The sequence below is a fragment of the Canis lupus genome, chromosome X (assembly GCF_003254725.2).
Source record: "Canis lupus dingo isolate Sandy chromosome X, ASM325472v2, whole genome shotgun sequence".
In the NCBI taxonomy this organism is placed as follows: domain Eukaryota; kingdom Metazoa; phylum Chordata; class Mammalia; order Carnivora; family Canidae; genus Canis; species Canis lupus.
This window is the reverse complement of record NC_064281.1, coordinates 17,586,385-17,604,784: the sequence shown is the minus strand read 5'-3', so window position 1 is coordinate 17,604,784 and position 18,400 is coordinate 17,586,385. Positions and strand designations below refer to the sequence as shown.

General features: G+C 41.1%; 1 pseudogene; it reads right to left on the bottom strand.

The window, feature by feature from the left end:
* Positions 1-8,627: 8,627 nt before the first annotated feature.
* Positions 8,628-9,955, bottom strand: LOC112655626 (keratin, type II cytoskeletal 8-like; annotated as a pseudogene).
* Between the last annotated feature and the right edge of the window lie 8,445 nt (positions 9,956-18,400).

Genomic DNA, 18,400 nt, shown 5'->3' with positions numbered 1-18,400 from the left:
CCTAAATCACTTCGCCTTTACCATGTTTGTTCTATTATTAATAACAGTGACACATTTTACCACTGATTTTCCATCCTATAAATAGTTCTTCAGTCAGAATACATTATGTTGATAGCTGTGTGAGACCTTAACAATCTCTGAACTATGAAAAGAAGCAGAGTGGAATTCATTATTAATCTACCATATCGTCAGACTTAAATATGACCTGTAGTTGTTTTTACATATCCAAATGTCTGATCTCCTGGATAAAATAGCACATGTAACAATATCATAGCCTTTCTATATATAGCAGAACACTATTCAAGAAATTTTTCAATAATACATTTTTTAGAAGGAACTTGAAACTAGCATTTATAGCTTCAGCAAATACAAAAAAAATCCTTCATCTTCAACTATTGAAAATAGTTTATAGTATCTAGTAGGAGATGTCAACTTATGGCGTGAGGGTCAGATCTAGCCCTCTGCCTGTTGTGTGTATAAAGTTTTATTGGGACACAGCCATGCTTCTCTGCATATTATCTAGGGCAGCTTTGCACCACAACAGAGTTGAGTAGTTATGACAGAGACCTAATGGCCTACAAAGCCTAAAATGTTATCTGGCCCTTAAAAGAGAAACCATGCTGGCCTATAGTCTATAGTAATATCATCAATAAGACTTTTCTTTAACTTTTAGCTTTCTCAGGCACAGAACTATAAGGAATTCTCAAAGCCTTCTCAAGAAGTCTATTATTTTGAAATTTGATAAGTGGGAATAAAATGTGGTTTTGAAACCTTGTTTTGCTTTAATACTTTTATTCTTCTTATACTTTACATTATTTTTTCATGTATAAATTGAAGATGATTTATCAAGGATGCTATTGAACAGGACTTTGGAATTTTTCCTGCTTGTGAAATGTTGACATGGCTAACCAACTTTCTGCCATTAATTTACCCTCGCAAGATGTGAGGAATTCCTTAGTGAGACTTTCTTGAAGGTTTATGACCTAAGTGGAAGTGAAGAACAAAAAACTAAATATAGCTCTTTATTTTAGAGTTTGTTGCTACAGCATAGCCTAGCAAAAGCCAAGCAATGCATATTCTTAGTTGGTTTTCTGCATAAACTTAATAGTTTAAAAAATTATAATTATCACAGCATTTTACTCTTCAGTAATGGGTATACATTTGTTAATCAAGTGATGGATTTAAACTTAGCATGTATAAGTTTTTTTCACCTCAAGTTATTTTAGACTCTGTGTATGTTTGAAAGTGAATATTAAAATGTTTTCAGTAGATGCAAGTGACACATCTTTCTCATATTATTCACATTGTTTCACTAATTATATATGATGATACCTACTCCATCATATGATCACTGGTTGTACAAATTTTCAGAGGTTGCAGAAATGATGTGGAAGTAGGCATTTGCCATATAGAGGAGGAAAAATAATTCTCCTTCTACCTTTTCAATTTCTTGGCTGAGACTGCCCCCCCATAATAGAAGATTCACAGGAGAAAAGCAAACAGAAGCTTAATAATATGTACACCTCCTATATACATGGGAGAGACCCAGGAAAATGGAGTAACTCCTTAAAATGGCCCAAGCTACCACCTTAAATATCATCTTCATCTAAAAGCAAAAGACCTTGGTGGGGGAGCCGGTTATGGGAGGTGACCAGGAAAAGCACAATAAACAAGGGTAAGGCTGTTAAGCAGTTTTGAGTTGTTGCCTTCTGTACTGATAAGGGTTTCGGGAGATTAAGAGTCATCCTCCTTCTGGTACAGAAGGAGAAACCGCTACAAATGGAGATTTGCCTTTTAAATATTTCTTACAAAGGGTAACTTGTATTCAGTTTTCAGAGCTTCTCCCATGTTTGCTGTTTCTAAAAACAAAAACAAAAACACTAGTTTAAATTAATATGCCAAAGAGGCATATTCTGCGGTGGTGTATTTTGCTCTGCTTTAGCCATTTGGACTTCCAAAGGTGGGAAACAAAATTCTAAATCCCAAGTTCCAAGGTTTAAACAAAACTTCGGTGCATCCTTGTTATTTAATTCAGCAGGCTCTAAAGTATTAAAGTAAAAGTATTCTCTTATGGCCTGTCTGAAAATATCTTGATTTCCCTCTTATTTTATTTTATTTTATTTATTTTTTTAAAAGATTTTATTTATTTATTCATAAGAGACACACACACAGAGAGGCAGAGACACAGGCAGAGGGAGAAGCAGGCTCCCTACAGGGAGCCTGACGTGGGACTCGATCCTGGGTCTCCAGGATCACACCCTGGTCCGAGGGCAGGCGCCAAACCACTGAGCCACCCAGGCGTCCCTCCCTCTTATTTTAGATGATAGTTTCATAGGTCATATAATTCTAGGTTGAAAGTTGTTTTCACTCAGCATTTTGAGAATGTTACTTACTTTCTGGCTTATATTGTTGCTGTTGAGAAGTCTGTTGCCAGTTTAACTGTCTTTTGTTTTAGGTAATCTGCCTTGTTTTTAGTGTTCCACTCTGGCGTATTTAGATGTTCATTTCTTTTTCTCTAACTTGCTTGGAATTTGTTGCTATATGGGTCAGGGTCCAGGCAGGAGAATGGCAACCATGCTAGGTACTTCAAAACAGGATTTTTAAAAAAATTTTTAATGATTTTACTTATTTATTCATGAGAGACACAGAGAGAAAGAAAGGCAGAGACACAGGCAGAGGGAGAAGCAGGCTCCATGCAGGGAGCCCGACGTGGGACTCGATCCCAGGTCTCCAGGACCCCAGGCCGAAGATAGGCCGAAGACAGGCGCTAAACCTCTGAGCCACCCAGGGATCCCTCAAAACAGGATTTTATAAGGGAATTGGCTACACATATATTGGAAGGTTGAAAGAGGAACAAAGGTGAGGTAGCTGGGAGATTAGAAAGCATAAAGCAGCTAGCACATCTCTAGGCCTATACTATGCCCCCCAGGCATAGAACTGGGAGGGTGTGATGCTACCAGAACCTTGGAGGGTGGTGGAGGGGGCCACCATCCCAGGAACGATTGGGCTGGACGGTTGGAGGAAATGTTGTGGCTAAGGGCTAGTGGCCAGAAGGAAAAATAGGAAGTGAGCAAATTTGAGAGAAGAACTCCTGCTAGTACCCTCTTTCTACTTATGATTCGGTACTAGTGCCTCTTATTGGTGGAATCCAGGAGGAAGCCACTTGCTAAAGGAGTCTGGGAAAGCAGTTTGCAAACATCCAACCCCAGTGCTACCTTGACAGGGATAGTAGGATGAATGTGGAGCTGAAAGCTAGGTAGGTATCCAGCACTATTCGGCTTGTTGAATTTTATGTTTTGTCATCTTCACCAAACATGGCAAATTCTTTTTTTTTTAAACATGATAAATTCTTAGCCATTCTCACTTTGAATATTCTTTTTCCCTTGAGTTTTCCTTCCTCATTTTGAAAGTCCGATTAGATATAATAGCTTCTTTATCCCCTATGTCTTTTTCCCTTTCTTTAACATTTTCCATGTCTTTATCATCCTGCATTCTGGGCAGTTTCTTGAAATCCATCTTTCAGTTCGTTATTTTTAACTTCAACTTTGTTTAATCTGCTATTCTGACCAGTCCATTGATTTTCCAGTTTTAGCAATTTTATTTTTAATTTCTAGAAATTATATTTGGTTTTGTTTCAAATCTGATTTGTTGTGTTTTTTTTTACTTTGCCTTTTTCCTTAATTATATTTTCAATTCTATATATTTAACATGCTTATTTATTATATATCATGTATCCAATGATTCCAGTATCTCTAATGTTGGCTGTTCTGATCCTTTATTTTTGCTAATTATTGCTCATGATAGTGTTTTTTCCCTTTTTATTGCAAACTCCTGTTTGTTCGAATTCTCTCTGGTGGAAGTAATTAATGCCTGAGCTTAATTAAGGTCAGTTCCTCCAGAGAAGGTTAAGATTTACCTTTGCCAAGTACCTAAGGGCCCCACTAATCTGAGGGGTCACTTAAATCTAAATCATTAATTTTTTAGGTCCCAATTAGATGGATTAGAGGTATGGTGTCCAGTTGTGGTAGGTTGCTTCTGAAATGTCTCCCAATGATCTATCATTGCCTTGTGTAATCCCCTCCCTTTGTGTGTGGGCTAGACCTACTGATGTGCTTCTAATAAATAGATTATTGCCAAAATGATGGGGTGTGGCTTCCATGATTAGATTATAAAAGACTGTGACTTCTAGCTTCCTTATATTCTCTCTCTCTCTTTCTCTCTCTCTCTCTCTCTGGCTCTTCTCATTTGCTCACTCTGATGAGACAAGTTACTGTATTTATAAGCTGTCCTATTGAGAGGCAAGTAACTGAGGGTGGCCTCTGGCCAATAGCTAGTGAGGAATTAAGGCTTTCAGACCAGCAGCCTGAAGAAACTGAAGACTATCCACAACCTCAGGAGCAGGGTTGGCAGCAGATCCTTCCCCCATTGAACCTTGAGATGACTGTGGCCCAGCTGACTTGACTGCCACCTTGTGAGAGACCCTGAGCCAGAGGACCCACCTAAGCTATGCCCAGATCCTTGACCCACAGAAACAGTGAGATTATAAATCTTACTTCAAGCCACTCACTTTTAGCATTATTTGTTATCAAGTAGTAGATAAATATTACACCAATCACAAGCAGTAATAGTCCTATTCTACTCTGCACAGATTGAGCCAAATCCTTCTTATTATTTTCCATAGTAGCCATCATTCCTTAAGAGGACACTGGAACAAAATAGAAAGTGCCCAGAGGAAGACTGTTGGGGGGGGAGGGGTAAGAGGTTTGGAAAAATGTGTCATATGAAGAACAAGTGAATGAATTAGGTGAGTTTTACTGAAAAATTATCTATTATGATTTTTCACATTTTAAAAAAAGATTCAGGTAAAGAGGCCACATCTAGAAGCAACAGGAATTATCAAGACTTATAGGCACCAAAGCTGCTAGAGGCTAGTTTGTAATTAGAAAATGTCATAGGGGCCTTTTTTTTTCTCTCTTCCATCTATAGCCACGGCCAAGAGGGGCAAGTTTCTTCTTTACTGTCACATTCTGGGGATGGTTGGTTTGTTCTAGTTCACTCACTGAGGGTCTAGTTTCCACATTTTCTGTTCCTATTGAGGGCCCATTAAAATAGCTCAGGTCAGCAGATGACATCAGGGCAGCTACCTGTTTCAAAGCTCACTCCCTGCTCTGAATTCATGTTTTTCTCATCCTGAATTTTTTTAAAACCTTGAGGATTTCCCTTACTTTCCTCTACCTCAACCACGCATTTATAAAATATTTAAAATTTTCTATTATTTTGTGTATTTTTGTCCTAGGAGATTTTTCAGGATGGCTAAATATACCATATTACTGGAAATGGAACTCCCTACACACCTGTTTTTTAAAAATTGTGATAAAATACACATAACATAAAAATTAAATTTTTAGCCTTTTTAAAAAAGATTTTATTTATTCATGAAAGACAGAGAGAGGCAGAGACACTAGCAGAGGGAGAAGCAGGCTCACCACAGGAAGCCCGATGTGGGACTCGATCCCTGGACCGGGATCACGCCCTGAGCCAAAGGCAGATGCTCAACCGCTGAGCTACTCAGGCATCCCCATTTTTAGTCATTTTAAAGTGTACAGTTCAGTGGCATTTAGTGCAGCTACAATGATATATAACCATCATCACTGTTTCCAGAACGTTTTCATCATTCCAAAGAGAAACTCTGAACCCATTAAATAATATCTTTCTATTCCCCCCTCCTCCTAGCCCCCTCCTCCTAGCCCCTAACCTCCTACAGGCCTGTTTTTAAAGGGTTAAGTTACTGCAGATCTTTGAGAATATATCTGCTAAACTTCAGATAGTCTCAGATCCTAGGTTGAGGAAAAAAATGGTCAAAGACTATAAATTTAACATTGGGGACTTATACCAGGGAAGTGTTATTGACTATTTCTGTGCTCTATGCCAATCACAGTTCCTTTTAAAGTTGACATGTGCTGCCAATATCCATATTTTAGGAAATTGCAATTTGGCTTTTCTGCCATTCTCCAGAAGCCCTGCTGTTTCCCAATTTTACTTTTATAACCTTCAGCAAAAACAAACAAAAAACAAAAGCATGCTGCGTGGAATTCTTGGTAAAGGCTAGTAGATATTGCCAAGAAGAGCAAGATCAAAGCTTACTGCTTTTTAAGTGAAAAATCTGTTGTTTGTACGGATACCCACTATCATTAAAAAGAAATAATTACTCAGTGGTACCTTTTCTATAGGAAAGTTTAATTAACATCATACCTAAGTATACGAGAAAACAAGATATATTACTGGCTGAGCATTCTGTACGTCTCTCCCCATAACTGTCTAGTAAAGAGAATTTTGTCTTTGCTATCCTATTCGAGATCTTTCAGGATGCAGAGTTGGAAGAACGAGATGGACTTAGAAGGAGACAGACCTGAGAGGTGGTGAACAAGAGGAAAACATTTAGTGTAAAGCCAAGTTAAACCTGGGATTAAGTTTGAAAGAAGGGAGAGTGAAAGGAAAACCTATGTGCTGGATGCCAGAGAGAGTTTGGGGGTTTGGTTAATGAACTGGAGAGGAGAGGAAAGCTGACCTTAAGGCTGTTGCTGTAGTTATGATTCATATCCCCTTTAATATTCTTCATTGATTTCACTTTTTCCTTTTATTTTGAGACATTACTCATGTACAGTCAAGTGCACAAATCTTAAGGATCGAGCTTGATGGTTACACACCACCAAGGTCAAGATACAGAACATACCAGCACCCCACATATCTTCCTCATCCCCTTCTTGGTCTGCTCACCAAGAAGTAATCACTCTTCTAGTTTCTATCACCATAGATTAATTTTTGTTTACTTAACTTCATAAAAATAGAATCATATAGTATGTATTCTTTTGTGTCTGTTTTCTTTCACTCAACATTACATCCATAAGACATCAATATTGTTGGTCGCAAAAGCAGATTATTTTTTAATTAAAGGCAGGTTATTTGTAATATTCCACAAATTAATTATCTGTCGTCTACTTGACAGACATTTGGGTGTTTCAATGTTTGTCTATTATAAATACTATGAACATTCTAGTTTGCATGTGTGTGCATATATATATGTGTGTGTGTATGTGTGTGCATATATATATATGCTGGTAGACATAATCACTCATTTAGGTTGGGTGTATGTCCAGGTGTAGAATTACTGGGTCATAGAGTGGACATATCTGTATATTTAGTATTTGTTGTTAAAAAATTTTCCAAAGCAGATGTACCAGTTTATATTCCCACCAATAATGTGAGAGAGTCCCCGTGGCTCCATATCCTTGCCTGGCCTTGATATTTAAGTAATTTTTTCCAGCTGTGTTGAGATATTGACATATAAGGATTTGATGTTTTCAGGCTTTTAATTTTAGTCACCTTTAATGTTCTTTGAGGGGCACAAGCAGAGATGAGAAGTCCTTTTTAACTATTTTTGTTGTTAACCTCTGTTTTAGGATAAAAAATTATTTTTATTTGTTTATTTTATTTTTTATTTAGTGAGAGGGAGAGAGCGGCGCAGGAGGAGGGCAGAGGGAGAGGGACAGAATCCTAAGCAGGCTCCATACCCAGTGAAAAGGCTGATGTGGGGCTTGATCCCATGACCCTGAGGTCATGACTTGAGCCAAAATCAAGAGTTGGGACACTCAGCTGAGCCACCCAGGTGCCTCATGCTTGAGTATAAAGAATTCTATGCATATGAAGCCTTGGAAATTATCAGGGTCACAGGAGACCTGAGGTTTTGGTTTATGCAGATCCAGTTGAGCTGTTGAAGTAAGCACATATTTGAGAAGAACTGAAGATCACACACACACAAAAAAAAAAGAACTGAAGATCACTGTGGTCTTGAAGGTGAAATTTTATTCTATAAAGATAGAAGAGTGGCTCTTAAAAGACAGATGGTTGAGTAAAGACTGGCTAAAGTTGGCAAAGCTGTCAGAAGAAAGGATAAATGTATCTTTCTATTGGGCCCGTTGTTAAACTTGAATGTGCATCAGAGGGCCCTTTAAACCACAGCTCACCACTCCTACCCCCCAGGGGTTCAGAGTAATTGGGTCTGGGATAGCGGAGGGATGAAGAATCTGCATTTCTAACCAGTTCCCAGGTGATGCCCATACTGCCGATCCCAAGGGCACACTGATGTCCAACCACTGAAGTCCCTGGTTGTGATGTCCCAGTGAGGGGCAGTGGAGATGATAGGCTGTTGGTTTTAGGATATATTTGGAGGGGTCTAGCCAATGAAACTTGATGTTAAACATTGTGATCCTAGGTCGCTCTTTAAATAGGTTTCCTGTTTGTGTTTGTGCTTTTAAGTTTTTAAATTTTACTTATTTAAAAAAAATTAGAGGGGTGGTTGGCAGGGCCATCTGAGGCTTTATTTGGGAAAAAACACTTGAATTGGCTTTTAGTTGGGGACATGGGCAGGGGAGTACCCAAGGCAGTAGATGCCCCCAAGGGTAGGCTGATGGCTAGAGCTGAGCCTCCAGTGTGTCTCCTGTTCTGATGTAACCCTGCACAACTCCTTCCCCCAGAGGCTCTGTGGCAGCCTCGGGAGCAGGGAGGCTGGAAGGGACCACTGTGGCTGTTCACTTGGACAGGACATCAGACGACCTGCATACCCAGTTTCACAACAACCATGGTCTTGGAGGAGCTGACTCAGCTGAAGGAACTGGAGCTCTCCCGCAGCTGAAGCTGGACTGGAAGCAGCTCAGGCTGTAGTCGAGGCCAGGGCTCATGAGGCCCCTGAAGGCTGAGCTCAGCCCATCTTCTGCCTTCCAGACTCCAGCTGGCTCTCCTTGCCCTCTAGTTTGCAGTAGGTGGTGATCTCGATGTGCAGGGCCTTCTTGACGTTCATGAACTCCTGCCACGCTATGTCCTGCTTGGCTCGCTGCAGGGCAGTCTCCAGCTCGGCAAGCTTGGCACTGGAGTCCTTAACAGCCAGCTCCCCATGCTGCTCTGCATCAGCAGTGGCGACCTCCAAGGATGCCCTCTGGCCTTTGAGGCCCTCGATCGCGGCCTAGATGTTCTGGTTCATTTCGGAAATCTCCATCTTCTTGTGACAGCAGTCATCCCTGTGTGCTTCCCCATCAATATTGGCAGCTCCTCATACTTGATCTGGTACATGGTGTGGGCCTCAGCCTGGGTGCTGTTGGCGATGTCCTCGTACTGGACCTCGACCTGGGCAGTGATGCGGTCCAGATCCATGGAACAGCTGTGTCTGAGATTTGGCCCTGCCGCTCACCGATTTCCTCTTCATACGGCCGCCTGAAGAAGCCGATGTCATCGGTCATCCCTTCCAGGTGGGACTCCAGCTCTACCTTGTTCGTGTAAGCTTCATCCACATCCTTCTTGATGAGGACACATTCATCCTCCATGTCTGCGTGCTCTCCGATCCCCTCCTCATGCTTATTCTCAATGTCCTCCAGCAGTCCCTGCATGTTGCCAAGCTCTACCTCCAGCTTCAGCTTCTGGCCCAGTGTGTCCAGCTGCCACCAAAGGTTGTTGTTCGAGCTTTTGAGCATGTTGTCCTTGCTGCTCTGAGCTGTTTTCTGCTGCTGCACACGGCTACACTTGGTCTTGAGGATTTTGTTCTGCTGCTCCAGGTGCCACACGTTGTCGACGAAGGAGGCAAACTTGCTGAGGGTTTCAATCTGCAACTTCTCCTGGGTGTGCACAGCCCGGATGCTGGGGTCCACCTCCAGCTTATGGGGGCCTCAGCAAGCTCTGGTTCACTGAGATGGCAGTGATGTCCCTCATGCCGCCAGCCTCACTATAGCTCCAGACCATACTCATGCTGGTGCCCAGGCTTCCTCAGAAGCTGCTGCTGCTCACATGGGAGAAGGCTGATGAGCTGATGTGGGTGCCAGGTACCCTTGTGGACAAGGGGCTGCCGAAGGCCCCGGAGGCTGGAGGTGGACACCTTGTAGGACTTCTGGGTCACCCTGATGGACATGGGGAGGCCAGAGTGGAGGCCAGTAGGCTGAACCTGACAGAGGTTCGAGAAGGACATGAGAAGCTACCTCTATGTGGGTGCTTTTTTAGTGTTTTTAATTTAAGAGCCAGCACAGTCTTCTTAAACGTTCAATCTCTAGGTTCAAATCAAAACTCTCCGACCTATCATTTATGCAGTGTTACACATTACTTCATTTCTCATTTGTAAAATGTGGATAATATGAGCAGGAGGTTCTTGTGAGGAATAAATGAGATACCTCATATAAAACTTCTCATGGAAAAAAAATAAAAATAAAAAAAATAAAACTTCTCATGGGGATGCCTGGCTGGTTCAGTCAGTAGATCATGTGACTCCATCTCTTTGTTGTGAGTTTGAGCTCCACAATGGGTGTAGAGATTACCTAAAAAGATTTTATTTTTATTTTGGGGGTGCCTGGGTGGCTCAGTTGGTTAAGCGGCTGCCTTCCGCTCAGGTCGTGATCTTGGGGTCCTGGGATCGAGCCCTGCATTGGGCTCCCTGCTCGGCGGGGAGCCTGCTTCTCTCTTTCCTCCCTGCTTGTGCTATCTTGGTCGCTATCCCTGTCTCTCTCCCTCTCAAATAAATAAGTAAAATCTTAAAACAATTATTGGAAAGAGAGAGAGAGCACATGCGCATGCATGAGTGGTGGGGGGCAGCAGGAGAGGAGAAGCAGGCTCCCTGCGGAGCAGGGAGCCCAGAGTAGGGCTCCATCCCAGGACCCCGAGATCATGACCTGAGCCGAGGGTAGAGGCTTAGTCAACTGAGCCACTCAGGCACCCCCAAAATAAAATCTTCTAACAAAATTATGGTATATGGAATATGGATTTATGGATTTTTGACGGGTTCAATTGGGGCAAGGAGACACTGCTTAGATATTATAATGAGGATTGCCAAACAACAGAAGAAAATTCTCCATTTTTTCCTTTAAAATATAAAAAAAAATTTTTATTGGAGTTCAATTTGCCAATATACAGCATAACACCCAGTGCTCATCCAGCCAAGTGGCCCCTCAGTGCCCATGATCCAGTCACCCCAACTAAAATATTTTATTTTTAAGTAATCTCTCTACACACAACGGGGGGCTTAAACCCACAACCCTGAGATGAAAAGTCATATGGTCCACTAACTGATACAGTCAGGCACCCCTCCGTTTATTTTCTAATATTTTTTGATAACTAAGAAATAGGCAGAAAGCTAATTTTTAAAATTTCTATTTTTATCACCTTTATGCAAAGCACATATTGTCAACAATAATTCTGATAGGTGACTTGAAAAATTTAGCTTGTATCTTCTGGGCAAATTCTGTACAATATTATGTACAGTATTCACAATGCACATTTTATCCATTTGAATTTAATGGGTTTTGGTGAGAATTGCAAACTGGATATCTGCACTTGGCACTTGGAAATTTTCATTTACTTATTCAGTTATCTTATCAGTGGCACAATTAAAGATTGCTGAATTATCCATTCAGCTACAAAACTGCCAAAGGTCAAAATCTCTAATACTGGTTTTCAGCATACTGACAGGCCAAAGCAAACGATGCAAAAATTTTAAAATGTTTTCAGAGCTCAGCAAAATTTTGGCCAAGGAAAGTTTTCATGCAGGAAACATGATGCAAACATCTATTTTTTTTCATACCTTTCAGAAAATGGAATTGTCCACTATACAGTAATACATAATTCCAACAAACTCTTCTGCATCCAATTAGCTATAAAAAGAACTAACCATCAAAAGGCAATCATCTGTAGCAAAAGCATTTTATCTCTGGAGATACCAATAAAGGTTTCATTCCTTTTGAAAAATAGGAAAAAGTTATTTTCCAGCCAAATATAAACAATCTTCTTGCATACTGTTATTTTTTGTTCCAGTGTTTTTAAGTGGAGACACCCATCAGAATCACTTGAAGGGGGGTGCATCTTCAATATACCCCTGGTCCTGGCCCCTGGCTGGATGCAAGGCTGGGATTCTCTGAGGCCGAAGCATGGACATGTTTGTGTTTGCATGTTTTTTAGGATTCCATAGGCCCTCCATTTTGGGCCACATGGCAGTTTGGAGAATTTGAAAGCCCTTCTGCTATAGAACACCTAGAAGTACTGGATAAAGTGAGGCAAGTATCTTAAAAAAAAAAGAGTTAATTTTTTTAGTAATCTTTACCTCCAACATGGGGCTCAAACTCATGACCTGGAGGTCAAGAGTCACATGCTCTCTGACTGAGCCAGCCAGGTGCCCCGCCACATTTTTCTTTAAAAAAGTTTATTTTCTTTTAGAAGGCAAGTATCATTTTATTTTTTTAAAGATTTATTTGAGAGAGAGAGGGTGCATGTGTGCACATACACATGAATGGGGGAAGAGACAGAGGGAGAGAGAAGTCAAGCAGACTTCAGGCTCAGTGGAGAACTAGATGCTGGGCTTGACCTCCTGGTCCAAGAGATCATGACCTGAGCCAAAAGCAAGAGTAGGATACTTAACCAACTAAGCCACCCAGGCATCCCGAGAAGGCAAGTATCATTTTAACTATCTATCGATTTTATTTATTTATTTAGAACACAAATGAGGGGAAAGACAGAGGGAGAGGGAGAGAAAATCCAGAGCAGACCCTGCAAGGAGCCCAGAGCCTGACTTGGGGCCTGATCCTAGTACTCTAAGATCACTACTGGAGCCGAAATCAAGAATCAGAAGCCTGACCGACTGAGCCACCCAGGAACCCTGGCAAGTATCATTTTAAATGCATAGTTAGGATAGTAAGGAAAATATTTCAAGGCCAAAATCAGAGCTGAACCTACAGTTCCACATGGTAAACAGCTGCTAACACTGATTCCCCTAGAGAAGGAGAGAGAACTTTGTGACCAAGATACTTGGGTTTTAACAGCTTTGAGGGTCCAGAGAAAAGGATCTGGGAGGAACTGGAACTAAGAACTTTGTATAAACTTGGGATCCTGAGAGTGATCAGTGGATCACTACAGTGATCAGAAGGCAAAGCTATCCATTAGCTGAGGTAGAAAACAAAGAAGCTTGTCTACCCTTGTCTGAGCTTTGGGTGAGGGTGGGGGAACACACACACACACACACACACACACACACACACATCCATGGTAATAAATAATCATCACCTTTCCTAAGGGTAGTTTTCAGTCTGAATTTATATTACTTCTGTGGTCTAGCAGCCCCAAGCTAGGAAATTTAAGAAATGTTTGCAAACTAGATCATTTTCAGGACTCTTGGAAAAAGCAAATGCGGGACTTCTCTTGAGGGGCACAATCAAGTGAGACCAAAGCACGGTTGTAGGGGACTGCAGGAGTAATTTAAGCAGCGCCCAGGTGCTCCCAGGGTGCAGAGTGGCTGAAGATGGGGTGCACTGCTTGGCCTCAGGCAATCACCTTGCTCCCTGCACAGCTGATGGAGACTCCCTTCTTCAAGTTCCACTACTCTGAGGGTTCAAAGGTATATCCGTAGCCTGAGAATTTGCTCAATGGGATGAGAGTAAACAGAAGACTCTTTCACTATCCTGTCCCCAGCTAATAATATAGTTAGAGCCTTGTGTTAGAACCTGCATATAGGGGGTAGTCCTTGCTGCTTCCCTTGAATTTTGGACTTGACCCAGATTAGGGGCTGCCTTTCAGCTATTTCCTGTAGGTGTGAGGCCAAGCTGCTAGGACCTCCATGGGAATATGAGTTCATAGGCCAAAATAACCAGACATCTGAGGAGTGCAGATACCTCAAGAGAAAAACAACAGTTTATTTTGGAAACCAAGTACCAACTGTAGTAGAAATACTAACAAGCCAATCAAGGATTTTAAGTAAATACGAAAGGACTTCCCCTTCCAGTTAGCAAGGAAAAAGTTGCAAGATACTGCCATTTCCACTGGACTAGGTGATTTGGAATTAACTGCCCGCTGAAATCTACTACTCTGTTCCAATAACCTGTAGGACCATAAATGCATGGGAAAATGCAGACAGGCTAGATTTGATAAGAATGGTGATCCACGGCAATAATATTTACATGCACGTGCTTACATTTTATTCAGTACCATGCAATTTTATCTTGAAACTGCTGAGTCAATTAGGGGTAAGTTGGGGGAGATGTAAAGGTGAAAACATCACTAACAGAATGGTTTATTAATTTGTGGTTCATTGGAAGACTAAAGATTGTTCAAACAAACAGCCGTGAAATCTTCCCTAATCCTTTGTTATGGAGGTGTAACCCCAAATGAAAATCAGTGTGGCAGCATTATAAGTACTACAACCAGCTTTATAAGAAGAGCCAGGAAAATTTTAATTTATTTAGCATTACTGCACTTGCAGATTGTTTTTATAAATTGCATCAGCCTATTCAACCTTTCTGGATTGAAACATTCCATGTGGGAGAGTTACACGGCCTTGAGGTAGGGAATTGTCCTCAAAAGCGTTGTGGAAACCTAAGCATCAGTTAGGAGCAAGATTTGGTCTGTAATGGAGCCCTAGAAAAGAGCACGGTGACTTAGGTAATGCCTTTCTCTGCAGTGTCCTGGGGAGAGCGTCCACTGTGAGTCTCAAGAAATATTGAAAATGCCTGATGCTTCCAACTCTGAAATTATGTCAAGCTAATAAAACCTGACTCCATTTCGGGAAAAAGACAGTCTCTTTAATAAGTGGTGTTCTCAGAACTAGACAGCTACATGTAAAATATTAGACCATCTTTTAACACCATACACAAAGATAAGCTCAAAATGAATTGAAGACCTAAATGTGAGACCTGAAACCATAAAAATCCTAGAAGAAAAAACAGGCAGGGGGTGCCTGGCTGGTTTAGTCAGGAGAGCATGTGACTCTTGATCTTGGGGTTGTGAGTTTGAGCCCAACGTTAAGTGTAGAGATTACTTAATTTTTTTAATCTTAAAAAAAAAACACAGGCAGTAATTTCTCTGGCATTTGCCCTAGCAATATCTTTTCTAGATATGTCCCCTAAGGCAAGAGAAATAAATAAAAGCAAAAAAAAAAAAAAACATTGGAGGGACTACATCAAAACAAAAAGCTTTGAAAAGCTTTTGTACAGCAAAGGAAACCAACAAAACAAAAAGGTAACCTACTGAATGGGAGGAGATATTTGCAAATGATATATCTGATAAGGGGTTAATATCCAAAATATATAAAGAATTTATACAACTCAAACCAACCAACCAATCAGACAAAAAATCAACCAAACAATCTGATTAAAAAATGGGCAGAGGACCTGAACAGACATTTTTCCAAAGAAGACTACAGATGAGCAACAGACACATAAAAAGATGCTCAACATCACTCATCAGGGAAATGCAAATCAAAACCAATGAGATATCACCTTACACCTTAGTCAGAATGGCTAAAATAAAAAAGACAAGAAACAATAAATGTTGGCAAGGATATGGAAGAAAAGGAACACTTGTACATTGCTGGTTGGAATGTAAATTGGTTCAGCCACCATAGAAAACAGTATGGAGGATCCTCAAAAAATTAAAAATAGAATAATTCCGCTATTAGGTATTTACCCAAAGAAAACAAAAACACTAATTTGAAAACATATATGCACCTCCATGTTGATCACAGCATTATTTACAATAGCCAAAAATGGAAACAACCTAATTGCCTATTTTTTTTTTCTAATTGCCTATTAACAGACAAATGGATAAGGAGGATGTGGTATATATGCACAAATGGAATATTACTCAGCTACGAAAAAGGATGAGATTATGCCATTTGAGACAACACAGACGGCCCAGAGGGTATTATGGTGAGTGAAATAGGTCAGACTGAGAAAGACAAATACCATATGATTTCACTCAAAAGCGGGATCTAAAAATAAAAGTGAATAAACAAAAAAGCAGAATCAGACCTATAAATAGAGAACAAACTAATGGTTGCCAGAGGGAAGAGGGGTGGAGGGTGAAGGGGAGAGGGAGATACAGGCTTCCAGTTATGGAATGAATAAGTCATGGGAATAAACATGCATAATGTATAAGCTTGTCAAATCACTGTTATACACCTGAAACTAATGTAACATTGTGCGTCAACTATACTAACAAACAAACCTGATTCTATTTTAACATTTAAATCCTCTTTCTTTGTTCTGATTCCAAATATCTCAAGCCACTTTCAAGTTACCTTCAGATGATTAGACATCTCATATAGCTTGTTCAAAGGGAAAAATGTGCTGGTTAGACAGATAAGAGTAAAAAGGCCCACACAGAAGTTATATTTCTCAATAAAAATTAAACATGATGCATATGGGTGTGTCATATTTAGTCCCCTGTGGGTTAGTATGAATCACGATCTCTGAGATAAAGCTCCTAGACAGTAACACCAAGGGCCAGACTTAGACCGGGGTGAAGTCATTAAGATAAACACCATCAAGGGAGTACCATCCTGCTAGCCTTTCTCAGTTGTGTATCTTTCCTGCCACGTCTATGGTGCATATGGCGAATATTCTAATCCCCACTGCTAAAGAACTAAAAGAAGCAGGTTGAGGAAGCTTGTGTTTGAGTTGTGGTGTTTCACTCCAGCACTCTATTGAAACTCTGCCCTCAAAAGTCAGTAGCATCATCCCGGTGGCCCAACGCAATGTCTTCTCAGTTTTTATCCTACACTCGCTTTGCTACTTGAACCTATTGACCATCATCTCAGTCCATGGGAATCCTATCTGAGGCAGTCCAGACTGGAAGGAGAAGGGTGAAGCTGAGCCACAGTTCAGGAAATTAAGCATGAAACCTAAAGTCATTAGGCATCCACTAATTATGCATGCTAAGCATTTTCTTCCAGGCACCTGTGATATATCAGTGAATAAAACAAAGACTGCTGCCTACACAAATGAATATAAATGTCTCCAGGAACATTAATAGAATAAAGGATTGTATTCTCCCCTTCATGTTACTGTAGGTTTTATTCTCATTTTTATTACAGTACTTTCAATGGATTATTGCAATTGTTTGCTTACGTGTCTGTCTCTCCATCCTGGACTAAAGGCTTTGGGATGGCAGGGATGACATATTTTATTGTGCTGACACTTGGCAGGCATTCAATAAATGACAGTAGAATAAATACCTGAATGAACAAATCAAGCCGGATTGCTAAATAGGCTTGAGTTCTAATGTCTTAGAGAGACTGTGCTTATCTTGGTCTTAGAGGAAAACAGATTTTATATTAAAAAGAAAACCCCCCCACAAAACAGGAATACTGCACTAAAGGAATACATATTAAACAAGAATCAGTGCTTCTCTCTGCCCCCTACCACTGACACCCTGGGCAAGGCCACCATCATTTATTTTTCTCTGGATTAACAAAACCATCTCCCAGTTTGGCTGTGTTCCTCTTCCAACTGGTCTTCTCTCCCTCAATCTGTTCTCCATAATGGAGCCAGGGAATGTTTTAAAATACGACCATGACCATGTCATTCATTCCCTTCTGCAAAATTTGCCATAGTCTTTATTTTAGTCAGTTTTTGCTACCCACATCTGAGTGACTTACCAAAATAAGTATTTTCAGCTCTTAGGTCTGTAGGTTGGCAGCAGTTTGGCTCACGAAGCCTGGGTTCAGCTGGGTAGGACCCCAGGTTTCTGGTTGGGTTAAAGTGTAGTACATGATGTCATTCTAGGGCCTAGCGAGAAGGGGCAGCAGCTCCCTGAAGCATATGGTTTACACAGGCCACCAAAAGAGGCGCAAAAGGACAAATGAAACCAAGTAGCTCATTCATACCTTCCATGGGCCTTCTCAGCTAACAGTTCATTGGCCAAAGGAAGTCACATTGCTAAACCCAAGGTCAGGGGGCAAGGATGCTTGCTCTGCACACCGTAAAGATGTGGTCACTTCTGTAACATGAAGGGGGAAAAGAACTGGGAGCAACAACCCAATTGACCCCACTTTTCCTTGACCTTAGGGTTCAGTCCAAAAACCCGTCACACTCTGTTTTCTTACTTTCCCACCTTCTACTCTTGCAGCTTCTCTGTCTCTCTCACTGCATTTTCTTCAGTCTTTGGATGATCAGGAGACGTTCAGGTCCAATAATAGGGAAGGCTGTCTCTCACTTGCAAGCCTTCATCCACGCTACTGCCTTCTCCTGATGCACTCCCCCGTCTCTCTTCCTCACCTCTGCCTCCCTGCTCCCGCTTGGCCCAGGGGATTCACCTCTCCTGGCTGCCAGCATAAACGGTACCTCCTGTAGGACTGAACCAGTCCCTCCTTCTCTGCATCACCAAGGCTCCGGGACTTGATATTCTTGGAGCCTTTATCACCAAGCATTGTTTTTTTCTTGTGTAATGGACTGTCTCCCCTGGCTGACTGTGACCTTTCTGAGCTTGGAAACGGTGACTCTGTTTCACCAGCCTGTCCCCAGCACCTTATACAGTTAGTACCTGGCATACAGGAAGTACCATTTTGTTTTTATTTGATGAATGTACACAGAAGTGAGAACAAACA